Source organism: Cervus canadensis, chromosome 29 (genome assembly GCF_019320065.1).
Source record: "Cervus canadensis isolate Bull #8, Minnesota chromosome 29, ASM1932006v1, whole genome shotgun sequence".
Lineage (NCBI taxonomy): Eukaryota > Metazoa > Chordata > Mammalia > Artiodactyla > Cervidae > Cervus > Cervus canadensis.
In genome coordinates, this window is record NC_057414.1 from 5978168 (window position 1) to 5992240 (window position 14073).

The 14073-nt window shown below is 39.5% G+C and overlaps 1 protein-coding gene across 36 annotated transcripts in view; it reads left to right on the forward strand.

Annotated features, from left to right (window-relative positions):
- The window catches only part of DLG2 (discs large MAGUK scaffold protein 2), a 2236304-nt gene that overhangs the window by 2015892 nt on the left and 206339 nt on the right, over positions 1-14073 (forward strand). The window lies entirely within an intron of this gene.

Sequence of the window (14073 nt, forward strand, 5' to 3'; positions counted from 1 at the left end):
ATAGAGCTGAACCTATGCAAGGCAAGATTCAAATTGCAATCTTTTGTGTGAACAGAACTGAAGGGCTGTGAATAATTGTCATTGTGGAGATTATTGTGAAACTCAGTATGGTGGTAGTCCCTGTGTTTTTGCCGGAATGGGATCAGAATGTGAGCAGATTTGCATTTGGCATGCCTGTTGGTGATGTGGGAGAAGGAGGGAAAAAAAACAGACTGGATCGTTATGGAAAGAGCTGTACAACCCACCCGCAGGACAGACAAATGCAGAAAGCAGGACCGTTGTATTTGCGTAACTTGGGACTGTTTTCTCTAGTTTCCTATTCCCGTTAATAATTACCTGAAGCTGCGTTTTGGTCCGCATCTGGGCACACTCCGGATCCTGGCTCCGGGCAGGGTGAGCGCGAACTCCTGGTCAGCTAGCTGTAGGAAGTCATTTCCTCCTCAGAAGGAAAGAAGCGAGACTCTTACCGTCGCGGACTCCTTTCTGCCGCGTTGTTTGCCTCTGTCCAAATCTCATGGAAACCGCAGCTTGATGCACTTTTTTTTTTTCTTTGCAGTAACAGATTTAACTGTGGTGTCATATGGCATGTTATGTATGGAAAGGAATAGCAAGACATTTTTCTGAATGTTTCAAGTGTGTCTGGCTTGTTGACATTTGCTTTATTTCACTGGCAAGGAGCTACTGTCTTCTGGACCCATAACGGTTTGTCTGTCCAAAGCATTTACTTTATGCATAATTGTACTTTCTCTTTAGATGTGGAATCTGTAGATCTGAAAAGAACGTCCTCTTTATCCTCAAGGAAAGCAACTCGTTTTAGCATCGCCTTGATAAAAAGTATGCACCCTCCCCCAGCATGCTCTTTGCTTTTTCCTGATAAATATTTTGGTCACCAGTACCACTGTACTTCAGATAAAGTTGTTTCTCCATTCCTAGCACACTTTCTGATTGCACCAAAACCCAAAACTTGGCAAATTTGGAATATGGAATGTATCTTTTTTTTCAGGAACACATTTTCCAGGCATACTTCTTTTGTCCATAAATAGCTTTTCCATATTTTCCATTTCTCTGAATAAGTTCTGCTCAAAGAGCAGAGGAGTGATGTATTGTGGTTGGCACTTAGGGGTGTGTAACCTGAGACTTGGTTTCTGATCTACAAACGGTTGCCCCACAAGGGGTCTGTAAAATGTCTTTTTGTCTTATGTTCAGTTCAAAACCTCCGGGGTACAGCAGTAATGATCAAGATAGGAAATTCAGCAAATCATTGCAGGTATAAACCAATATCTGTATTTGATGGTTTGATCAGCACACTATGCTTTGTAAAGATCATGACACACACCTGAATGTTCCTAAAAGTGTTAATGTATCTTAATGCCAAGAACATGGTTGTAAAGTACCTTTGCAATATATTGTACACTGAATTTTACTGTACTGTATTTTAAAAAATCTCCTGCCAGAGCCCCTGGTTTATTTTGCAGCAGTATCTGGGTTTTGATTCAGTGTGGTTTTATGGAGAAATAAGCCAATGAACTAATTTCCATAAACTGAGTTTCTTCTCATTTGGTGGTGATTTTTTTCATCTCCACCCACCAGGAATCAGCTCCTTTAATAGCAACAAAAGAAAATTTAGCATGAGTTATTCTCAATTAAATTTACAGGAAGACGAATATGAACTATAACAAGAACCTTCTGAGAGAGCACATACACACCAAAAAACTTGCCTCTTAAGAAAGGGTTAAAAGCCAAGAGGCATGAGCATTTTGCCTACATGACACACGGTTTCTGAGAAAGGTTGTGGGGGGTAGAACGGGGAGAGGCCTACAGGAGCTGTTCCCAGGCCTGGCTTCAGCAGCGAGCAAACGGGAAGGGCAGGGGCCTGTGTCTCTGTGATCACCACCTCACTCTCCTTATCCTTAAAATGGGCTCGGGGAGCTTAGGAAGGTGATGCCAGAATGGTGATGCTGTGTACGTGTTACCGACAATACACTGTTTGATACAAAGGGAATCCAGTGAGAGGTAGTCATTATGGTTAGATGTCGAATTTTGTAAAATATATAAACTCATTTAATGTTGATTTGAAAGAAATATGCACATTAAAAAGGAAGATTATAAAAATTTTCTTGTTAGCAAGATATACTTCTGTCAGATGATTTTTTTGTTTTATTTTGGAAACCTAGTAAACATAATTATTACCTTTCAGTTCACATTTCACTAATTCTTAGAACGATATCTAATGTCTTTACATACTTATTCAAAGAATAAACTTGATTTCAAATGTGGAGCATGGAGGTAAGCTGATGCCAGATAATATATCATAGCCTTCTAAGTTATTTACCAAACAATGAATAGGCCATAATGCTGACCCTGACATTGCATTTAAAGACTTTGCATTAAACTAGTAATTATAATAGTAGATAGACACTGTGCTGTATGTTTTACCTGCTTTTTCTCATTTACTCTGCATCATGACTCTACTGGGTAGGTACTATCTTGCTTCTCAATATCAAATTCGGAAATGAGATTAGAGGAAAGTTTATTTAAATACTAATTTAAATTGGCTTATGGCAATGGAGAAACAGACATAGAGAACAGACTTACGGACACGGGGAGAGGGGAGGAGAGGGTGAGAGTTATGGAGAGAGCAACATGGAAATTTACATGACCATGTGTAAAATAGAGAGCCGATGGGAATGTGCTGTGTGGCTCAGGAAACTCAGACAGGGGCTCTGTATCAGCCTAGAGGGGTGGGGTGGGGAGCGAGATGGGAGGGAGGGGATATATATACCTATTCATGAATCAACATGGCTGATTCATGTTGAGGTTTGACAGAAAACAACAAAATTCTGTAAAGCAATAATCCTTCAATTAAAAAAATTAATTATTAATTTAAAAAATAAATTGGCTTACGGCAGCACTTAGAATTTGAACTCACACATGTCTGCTTATAGAATCTATACTGTAACCACCTTGGTAGGAAGATTTAGTAGGGCTTGCCTAGTGTTACATGACTCCATTTTTGGGATCTTGGACCTATAACTGCCTTGACTCTTCTCCCCATGTATTTAACCTCTGTCAGAATTCAGGGGGTATAAAAAAATGAAGTTGGAGACTTTCATTACTCTCATTTTTGGTCTGTGCTAACTAATCAAGGTCAAATTTTCCTGAGCCATCTTTACAGTCCTCACCAAAGTATAAAATTTAGTATTAAAAGGCATGGAATTTTAGAAGTTCGTATATCTTAAATTCAAGATAAGATCTAAAAGTTACCCTGAACTAGTATTGTCCTTTGACTTGGACAGCATTTCTCTGACTTGAGAGGAGTCTCTGATGCAAGAGGCTGGGCCCATTTGGAACTTGCTTTCTAGCCCATATTCGGGGTAAATAGGATCCCAGAATTTATTCCCTAAACAATCCTGAGCCCATTTCCAAGGGTCATACGTGTGTGCCCACCCCTGGGTGTGAGGATATCCGTGCCTTTGCTACTGGCATGGGGTTAGGGTTGAGGCCAGGGAGTGGTATTTTGTTGATCATCACTGGACTTGGGATAGCCACACATCCGCACAAAAGGCCTTTTGTGGTGCAGGAAGGAACTATGGAAAAGACAAGGGGCTGGCCCAGGTCCGGGGGCCTCGACTTTTTTTTGCTTTTTTTAAAAATTTATTGTTTAAAATTGTATATGTTTTTAATTGGAGGGTGATTGCTTTACAATGTTGTGTTGGTTTCTGCCATACTCTACTTGTATTCTTACCTTGGGCCCCCCGGCCCCCGGAATGTTAGGAACAGCCCTACACTGCACTGAAGAATGTTTACCTATACTTCAGAGTGGTGAAGCTAAAACTCCAGTGGGTTGGTTTTGTGGGGCTTTCGTTTTTGCTTTTGACCTTTCCCCATTAAACCAAAAGAAGTCACTTGATCAAGAAAGTGGTCAAAACTATGAAGATCTCAGACTAAAAGCTTTTCAAGTTCCATTTTGGAATTGACTGCAACGTGATCCATCAAGGCTAGACATTGGTCTTTTTTCTAGTTCAGAGGCATAGACTGACTTTGGAAGGTGACATTAGGGTCAGCTGGGTTAAAACTGCCGTTTATCCATATGCTGTTTGAAACTGTAGTTGCTCTTAGAGTTCAGTGCTAATTTCGGGTACCCCCCCCCATTAAAAAAAAAAAGAATCAAAACCTTTTTTTGTTTTGTTTTGGGATATAGCCGAATGTTGTGATAATTCCAAGTGACCAGGGAAGGGACTCAGCCATACATATACACGTATCCATTCTCCCCGAAATTCCCCTCCCATCCCGGCTGCCACATAACATTGAGCAGAGTTCTTTGTGCTATACAGTAGGTCCTTGTCACTTATCCATTTTAAATATAGCAGTGTGTATATTCCCAAACCTGGGACATATTTTCTACTACCAAATCTGGCAACCTTACTTTCCTTAGCTATAAAGCACGGCTGTTGGGAAAACAAAAATGAGACAACTCATGTCCTGGTAAACAGCTATTCCCTCATCCACATGAGAGCATCTAGCACATTAAAAACTCAGCGCATAGTGTGCCTACATCAAATGTTCCCCCAGTCTGAAAATACAGAAGTTAAACTTATGATTCTGTGACGACTAATGTCTGTGTCACATTTGACAAATAGAAACAGGACAAAACAAAATTTGCCATTTAACCTCTGAATTGAAAACTTCTAATTGAGTATGCCTTGGGTGATGGTAATCCCATCATCTTTTACTTTATTTTTTATGCTTTATGTATCATTTGAACTTTGGTAATGAGCATGTATTATTTATGTAATTAGGAGGAAAAAGGAGAAAAAGCACTGTTAGTTAACTGAATTAGAATAGAAAATGGTTATAAATATGCCGTGGATATCTAACTCAGTAGAAGGGCTCCAGTCACATTTTTTAAAATGTAAAATACTGGGAAAGAGGTGTTTTTTGGCTGGAATAATCTGGATTAGCTTGTGTTACATACTTGTTTGCTTGCTTGTTTGTCAGTTGTTAATCAGTTAGTATGCATAGCATGCCAGATGTTCTGCTAGGTGCTGAGATTACAAAAAGGAACAGTCATAATCCTTGGACTCACCGCGTTTATAATCCGAGAGGAATGGGCACGTGAGCCCACAGTTGTAACACAATGTGATCCCTACTGCGCCATAACAAGAGCAGTTGAGGTTGCTTTCTATTGCAAGGAACAGGCACCATGACTCAAACTGGCTTGATTGATAAAGGAAATGTATTGGTGATTGTAACCCAAAAGTACAGCAGTAAAAACAGCCTCAGAGGTCTGATCCTGTGGCTCACAGAGCTGTCAAGAAATCTGTTTCTTTAGGTTTTGACATGCTGTCTGTATTGAGATTAGCTGTATCCTAACCCTAACTGCCCTCATGGTTCCAGAATGGTTGCCAGTGGCTCCTGGACAGCTTGTTTTCTTAGTCATATCCAGCCAGAAAGTGAGCCTGAGAATGGTACCTAAAGTTCACTTTGAATGGACTGGCTTACCCATGAACATAGAGCCAAATCACCAGCCCACTGTGAAGCTTAAACAGGATAAAGGCAGACTCCCTATGACCTGAGAAGTCCCAAAACAAAGTCTGGCAGCTGTTACTGTTAGGAAGGGATAGTGAGGAATTCCCTGGTGGCCCAGTGGTTAGGACTCTCCACTGTCACTGTGGGGGCCCGGGTTAAATCCCTGCTTGGGGAACTAAGATCCTATAAGCCATGCAGTGTGGTCAAAAGAAAAAAAAAACAAACAAAAAGCGAGATTGTGGTGCTGGTGGAATGATACTTGGTCTTCAGCTTGTGACATGTACAGCACACAGCATACAGATGTCCACTGGAGTTAGTGTAGTACAGGGTGGGAAGAAGGCAGTGCACGCCTTTAAATATTGGCATGATGAGCAGGGGTTTACCAAGAAATAAGAAAGAGGCAAGGGCGTGAGGCAGAGGAAAAAGCTTTCTGCAGTCACAAAAGCTAACCAGGTAATTATGTAGCTCTCTGTTTATCTTCACATTGGCCCTATTGCAGAAGTTGCCAGCTAGAAGCAATTTGACCAGTGGTATAATTAATAGAAAACCTGATGTATTAGTTTCACCAAAACCTGTTGTTATTGGATGGTAACAGTTGGGTTTTAAGCAGAGCCACAGTCATATCATTATTTTTTTACAATGTGTGTACAGATTTGAAGTCAGTTCAATATGAACCTTAAAATTTGTCCCCTGTTTCAAAATTATAGAACTTTAGAGCTCGACAATACCATTGTCATCTTTTTTTTCTCCCTTTTTTGCTTCTGTGAGACCTTTTCAAGAAGTTTGGCTCACTCGGTGCCTCAGATTTATTTAGATTTTGATATCATGAAATTTTTGATGCTAAAAAATTATATAAGACAAAAACAAAGCAAAGGTATAAGACAAATGAGGGTAGATGCGTTTACTTGCTAATTGTGTAGTATATTACCTTACCGAGAATGAGATAGACTAAAATATTTGTTAGCCAGATACCAGTGCTCCATAGCAAAATTAGATTAAATTTTGGTGTCTGTGTTATTCATAGTTTATATAATATATTCCTTCTTTAGTTCTTCAGCCTTAGGCAATACTCACTTTTTCTTTCCATTGAAGAAGTAAAATACTTCCTGTATAAAACTGTACTAGGTGGGCTTGGTAACAGTTTTTACTAAAACTCCTGACTCCAGATTTATTTAAACGTGTTTTGGGTTGTTTTTCCCGTTTTGCAGCACAGGAGTGACGAGACTATGACTTCCTTTCTATAGGAAGTGTGCTCATACTGTTCACAATTTTCTGGCATCTAAATGCAATCATAAAACATTCTCTTTTTATGTCATGAAGGTTGTTAAATGCTGTCAACCCACCTACCTAATGAGCGTGGTCCTAGATACTCATTCCTCTAGCTCCTTTCCAAAGAACACTCAGTAATGGCAGCGAAAGGAATCAAAGTTTATTTTCTCTTGCCATTTGCTTCTGGTGCAGCAAATCTGTTCAGAAAACACAAAGCCAAGCGTGTGGCTGGTCACAGCCCAGCTGTGTGAGTGGGGAGCCAGAGACTCACTCAGAGAACATGCCTGAGTGAGAGGAGGCAGCAGTGATCAGGTAGCAAATGCTTCCCAGGGCACTGGTTTCTTCTGTATAAGACAGCTCTTCGGTGCAGAGCAAGAAGAAACTAAAAATAGTGGAAGGGTGATGGATAATGTTGATTTTTTGAAAGCACATATGTCATCCCAGAATGAAAAAGTACCATTATCCCATGACATGACTTTACTTCTCGTAGCACAAACCAGATAAACTCTTCTTTGTTTAGTTTTGAGGTTTCCTTATGCAGGTAGAGAAATAGCAAGATAAACTGTTTCTGGGCTGAATATCTCACCTCATTAGTAAGTGTTTTGAGTTTCTAACAAATAGGGGATGCCAGAGATGTATCAAAGAGACCAGTATTGACATTCAGACTACACACAGAACTCCTGGTTCTTAAATCACTGAAATGCTTATATTCTTCTTGGTAAATAGCTTTTCCCCCTCCGAGCTGCTTTAAACTACTCCCAACTCCAGTTCCTTTCCCAGGCCTTGATTGAGCAGCTGAAGAGCTAATTGATTAGCTAGAGATTAACTGAAGAGTTAGGTGTTAAATATTTTGACATCACTTCTGTGTCAGACCCATCTCATTTTTTAAAAGCTGTGGCTACAATGGAGGAGAATAACAGTCGGACACAGAAACAATGTATGTGCTTTTTTTTAGCACAATGTATGTGCTAAAATGCTTGAGATAGCCCTGTGTAATTTTTAAAGCAGTGATAAAGGAGATATTACTTGAGGTTGTCTGGAGAGATTGGCCAGGAATTTGAGTAGGACAGGAATGAAGGACGGGGCAAAATATTCAGTTTTTTCATTGATTTATTTAACAAATGATAACTAAATCTCGCATGTATTTATTGCTGCCTTGTGCACACTATCTCCTTTATCTCTCATAACTGCACTCTGGGAGGAGAGGAGAATATAAGACTTGATCACACAGCTACAAAGTGGCAGGAAAGCCCAGTGTCATCCATTCCTGTCCGTTATATGCAAGACACTGTATAAGGTGCTGGCATGGTAAATATGAAGATCATTTATTTTTACTTGTAAAGGCCCAAACGTGCAAACCCAATGAAATATTGACAGCCCTGAAGTGAACAAAAGAGTGTTCTGGGCTTTCCATCATCAAGAGCATGATTTACAATTATGATTGGGTAATACATTTTTATATTGTTTGCTTCAGTTGCTTCAACAGCTATATAAAAAGTAGAAATGTGAGCCATAGAGAACCAGCTAAACTCATTACAATTTGATTATCTAATATTCCAGTATTAGTCTTCTTACAGCCTTTGCATAAGATAGGAACCTTAGAAAAAGCTATAAAGCACGCAGTCTTAAGTATTTAGCCTATTGACAAAGTCATGCTTTCTATCTTTAAATCAAAACTGAAAGAGCAGGACTATTCATTAATGATTTTGTAGCAAATCTAACTTTTTCTGACTGCTTCCAAGCTTATGCCTTACACAGCAATGAGCACATACTTGCTATGACTGAATTATACGGGGAAATGTACATTTAGAGGCCAGAGTGTGGCATCACTGTCTTTCTTGCCAAAAATATCCCCCAGTGAGTTTCTTGAGGGCAGGGATTTGATTTCATTTACCTTTTCCTGCCCAGCATCTAACATGGTTAATTGATAGATCCCAGGTAATATTTTAGGGAGGGTGGAGACAGTGTGAGATTTAGAAGTTGAGAATAATTTCGGAGCTGAGCCTTGAAGGTGATGTGGGAATTTACCAGCCACATGGAGAAGGGCATTGTAAGGAGACAGTGTTTGTCATTCAGTCACACGGTTGCCCAGTCCTGTCCAGCTCTCTGTGACCCCATGGACTGCAGCACGCCAGGCGTCCCTGTCCTTTGCTATCTCCTGGAGCTTGCTCAAACTCATGTTCAGTGAGTCGGTGATGCCATCCAGCCGTCTCATCCTCTGACCCCCTCTTCTCCTGCCCTCAGTCTTTCCCAGCATCAGGGACTTTTCCAGTGAGTCAGCTGTTCGCATTAGGTGGCCAACATATTGGAGCCTCAGCTTCAGCATCAGTCCTTCCAGTGAGTATTCAAAGGAGGTAGTGTATACTGAGCAGTATTTCTGAAATAAAAATGATCACAGAGTTTGTGTTTAAGGAAAGCAAAGAAGACCTTGATGTCTTTGTAGTATTTTTTGTTAGAAACTGCTTTCCCTAATCCTTTCTTCTTTACCTTAACCCCACTCATCCTTTTTTTTGTTGTTGTTGGTTGGTTTTTTGTTTGATTTTATCTTTTTTCTTATTTATTTTTTTATTATTGGGCTTCCCTTCAATTTTATATTGATGTATAGTCAATTTACAATGTTAATTCCTGTTGAACAGCAAAGTGATTCAGTTATACATATATACATTCTTTTTTAATATTCTTTTCCTTTATGGTTTATCATCAGATTTTTTGGAGGGTAATCACATTACAATGTTGTGTTAGCTTCTGCTGCCCAACAATGTGAATCAGTTTTAAGTATACCATATATCCCCTCCCTCTTGAACGTCCCTCCCACTCATCCTTTAAAAGTCAGACTTCTTCAACAAATAAGTAACAAAGAGAAAAGAAATGTAGGGAAAGCACTTAAAAGATGAATCAACTAATTGTTGTTAGTAAACATATTGGATCCAGATTCAGACAAACTAAAAAAAAAATTCATGACATTTATGAGACAGTTGGGAATATGAATACCAACTGGATATTTGGTGATGTTATTGGTAATATTTTAGATGTGATAATGATATTGTGATAGTATTAAAAATAGGTCCTTATCTTTTAGAGATACATACTGACATATTCACAGGTGAAACAATTTCCATCAAAATAATATGAGATGGAAAATGAGTAGGGATATAGATAAACAATAAATAAAATATAAGCAAATAAGCATTAGGTTGTTTGTATCTTCCCAGAGGACATTCTTCTGTCTCCCACCCCCACCCCCAACCCTGCTACCAGTGGGTTTCATCTCGTTATAATCCAGATGCTCTGGGCATGTTTTGTAATTATCATGTTTACGTGGGTCGCCATCACCAGAGGGAGCTCATTAGTAAAGACAGAAATTTTTATTTGTCCTCCCAGACTTTGCCTGGCTTACAGGAGGGGCTCAGTGATGTCAGACAGAAGGATGGAAAGATAAATGAGTGGATACAGACCTCCAGGTTCTACATCAATGTGTGTGATACAAGCAGCGGGCTCCTTTTCATTTCCCTTAGTTTTATCTAATCCTTAAGAAACAATTTTCAATTCATGTTCTTTATACAAAACAGTGTTTGCTCACAACTGCAAGCCAGGAATGCAGCAGCCTAATTGAAACTAGATAATGCACACATTTGCGTTTAATCTTCATAGAAGGCCATGTTGTGAGGCCATGTCCTTAATTAGTATAATGGCACTGCTCCAAACCTATTTAGTTGTCATAGAGATAAAATATGAAGAAAAACATTTCCTTTTTCAAAAAAAAGTTTTAATTAAATTATGGTTACCGGACCCTAATTTTTGCATGTGAATTTACAAAACTTTTGAGGAGTCCTTCATCAGCTTTCTTGTGACAGCCTTCTGAACACTCTTTTGGTCCTTTGCAAGTGCTTATTTTATATCAATAGATATTGCACTTCTAAAAAAGTATGGAATAAAAAGACAGAAGGGGGCTTGGCAGGTGATGTAGTCAACGCTCTTGCCTTTGATGCACATTGAACTGAAACAGCCAAGACAAAATCTGCCTCCTTTTTATGGTATTAAGAAGATTTTAATTATATCACTTCCCAGTAGTATACTATTTTTGGAAATATTAATTTGCTTCTATTGTCCATTTTTTTCTCAAATCAGTTTTTGGGAATATACGTGTTGACAATAGAAAGGAATCCATCTGTCCCTCAGAATTCTTAAATAATTAATTACCCACTCAGGAGCAAGCCAATGAGGTGAATTTGTAAAAACATGCGTGATATCCTCTAAAGAACCTGTTGCATAGACCAGATGGAATTTGCTGATTTTTTAAAATGAAATTTCTTCATCTATGACAACACAAATTTAGGATTTCATGAATATAGGCATGTAAGAGAGCACAAAGGAGTTTGTTTCCTTCTGTGGTATAGATACACTTCCTGATACTAAATCACAAATGAAAGGAATATGTATTCCAAAACCGTCATGGTGTCCAGTAGTAAGTACTGAGTATTCAGGAATAGAAACTTTAGTGTAGTCTTTTATTATTTTTCTTTCTATATATTCAGAATCTAGCACAGGATATGAAACAAGTAAAAGCAGAGTACAAATTAATAATAATCAGGTGTCTCTATGCATGAGTCAGAAAGCCTTCCTCTCTTTCTATGGAAATTCTGCCCAGCTTCAATGTCCACCACGCCTATGATGCCGGATGTGGCCAGTGCTATCCACTTAAGTCTCTTCTCTCCTTCTTCCATGGACTTCAGTTCAAGCTTCATCATTACATTTTTTTTTTCAGTTCATTTCCTTAGGAGATTGTAAAATGAGTGGGAGGCAGGGGCCACGCTTCCCCCCTCTTTCTTTAAATTTCTGCACCTGCTTAACAGACCCAAGACCAACTAGAAGGAAGTTAGCTACTTCTGGTGAAAACAGCACTAATTTCTCCAGCATGAAAATGAAAGTGAAAGTGAAGTCACTCAGTCCTGTCTGACTCTTTGTGACCCCATGGACTGTAGCCTACCAGGCTCCTCGATCCATGGGATTTTCCAGGCAGGTATACTGGAGTGGGTTGCCATTTCCTTCTCCAGGATAAACCCTACAAATTTTGGACAAGTTGGTTGCATTTTTGGACCAACTGCCATGTGGTCAACTTCATATTTGGGACAATTATTTGTAAAGATCACATAGATATGCTCCTGGGGACTAGGAAACTAAAATTCAATCCAAACCTCAGGTCTGACAGAAATGAAAATAGAATTCTGTTTACAAGTGAAGTAGAGGATGTGTTAACATCATACCAGCTCCTTGTCCATCACCCTCCAGCAATATACATCAGCCTGAATGTCATATTCTTAGACAGCTGTAGTAAGCGTAGGTATGACAGTTTGCATATCACCTTTAAATGGCAGTAATTCCATTTCAAAGGGCAAATGAGGGGGAAATGCCCTTGAAAATTCACTGGATGCGCTGAGAAAAGGTTATCTAATCTTTAATGTAGGAAAAAAGACAAAAGCTTATTTTAAGAGGTCTTTTTAAAAAAATAAATCTCCTTTGTTTTCTTTATATTTTATTCACTCTGTTTATTCTCATAAATACCTGCAGCTTTAATTATTAAAAGGCAGATATGCAAAGGAAATATATAAAGGTGACCCTACATCCCAGGTTGCCCAGGCCAGTTCCAGTGTTTGTATGTCTGGATTTGGAAGAAGATTACTAAATATAAGGTAAATGAGGCCGAATTGAGATTATTGTGTTAAGATGTGGTTGGAGAAGGAATGAAAGGGACTTTACTCTTCATCTATATTTATAGATCAAATGGGAACTGGCATAGAAGGCTGAAGCCCCGGCTTTAAATTGTGCCTATTCCACTTACCACCAGTGTGACTTTGGAAAAGTGATGATCCTCTCCTGTGTATCAGTTATTGTTAGCACATGGCAGTGTCTTATGCTGTGTACAGGGGTCACTTTCTAGATAGTTATAATTAAGTTGTTTCTAGAGGTAACCACTTGGGGAACAAAAGTCTGGAATCCTTATCTGATAAAGATTACTTAAAGAAACCAGGGATGCTCAGGTTCACAAGTTAGAACACCAAGTACAAAGACAACATTATTCAAATGAGAGAGCCTTTTAATAAGATGAGAGACTATAAACTTATGTAACTCCAGAGGGCAGAAGTAGGTTTCATGGAGGGGGGGTAAAAGCAAGAGATTTCAGTTCAGTTCAGTTCAGTCGCTCAGTCATGTCAGACTCTTTGCAACCCCATGAACCGCAGCACGCCAGGCCTCCCTGTCCATCACCAATTCCCAGAGTTTACCCAAACTCATGTCCATTGAGTCAGTGATGCCATCCAACCATCTTATCCTCTGTCGTCCCCTTCTCCTCCTGCCCTCAATCCCTCCCAGCATCAGGGTCTTTTCAAACGAGTCAGCTCTTTGCATTAGGTGGCCAAAGTATTGGAGTTTCAGCTTCAGCATCAGTCCTTCCAGTGAACACCCAGGACTGATCTCCTTTAGGATGGACTGGTTGGATCTCCTTGCAGTCCAAGGGACTCTCAAGAGTCTTCTCCAACACCACAGTTCAAAAGCATCAACTCTTCTGCACTCAGCTTTCTTTATAGTCCAACTCTCACATCCATACATGACCACAGGAAAAACCATAGCCTTGACTAGACAGACCTTTGTTGGCAAAGTAATGTCATTGCTTTTTAATATACTGTCTAGGCTGGTCATAACTTTCCTTCCAAGGAGTAAGCGTCTTTTAATTTCATGGCTGCAGTCACCATCTGCAGTGATTTTGGAGCTCAGAAAAATAAAGTCAGCCACTGTTTCCTCTGTTTCCCCATCTATTTGCCATGAAGTGATGGGACCGGATGCCTTGATCTTAGTTTTCTGAATGTTGAGCTTTAAACCAACTTTTTCACTCTCCTCCTTCACTTTCATCAAGAGGCTCTTTAGTTCTTCACTTTCTGCCATAAGGGTGGTGTCATCTGCATATCTGAGGCTATTGATATTTCTCCCAGCAATCTTGATTCCAGCTTGTGCATCTTCCAGCCCAGCGTTTCTCATGATGTACTCTGCATATAAGTTAAATAAGCAGGGGGACAATGTACAGCCTTGACGTACTCCTTTTCCTGTTTGGAACCAGTCTGTTGTTCCATGTCCAGTTCTAACTGTTGCTTCCTGACCTGCATATAGGTTTCTCAAGAGGCAGGTCAGGTGGTCTGGTATTCCCATCTCTTTCAGAATTTTCCACAGTTTATTGTGATCCACACAGTCAAAGGCTTTGGCATAGTCAATAAAGCAGAAATA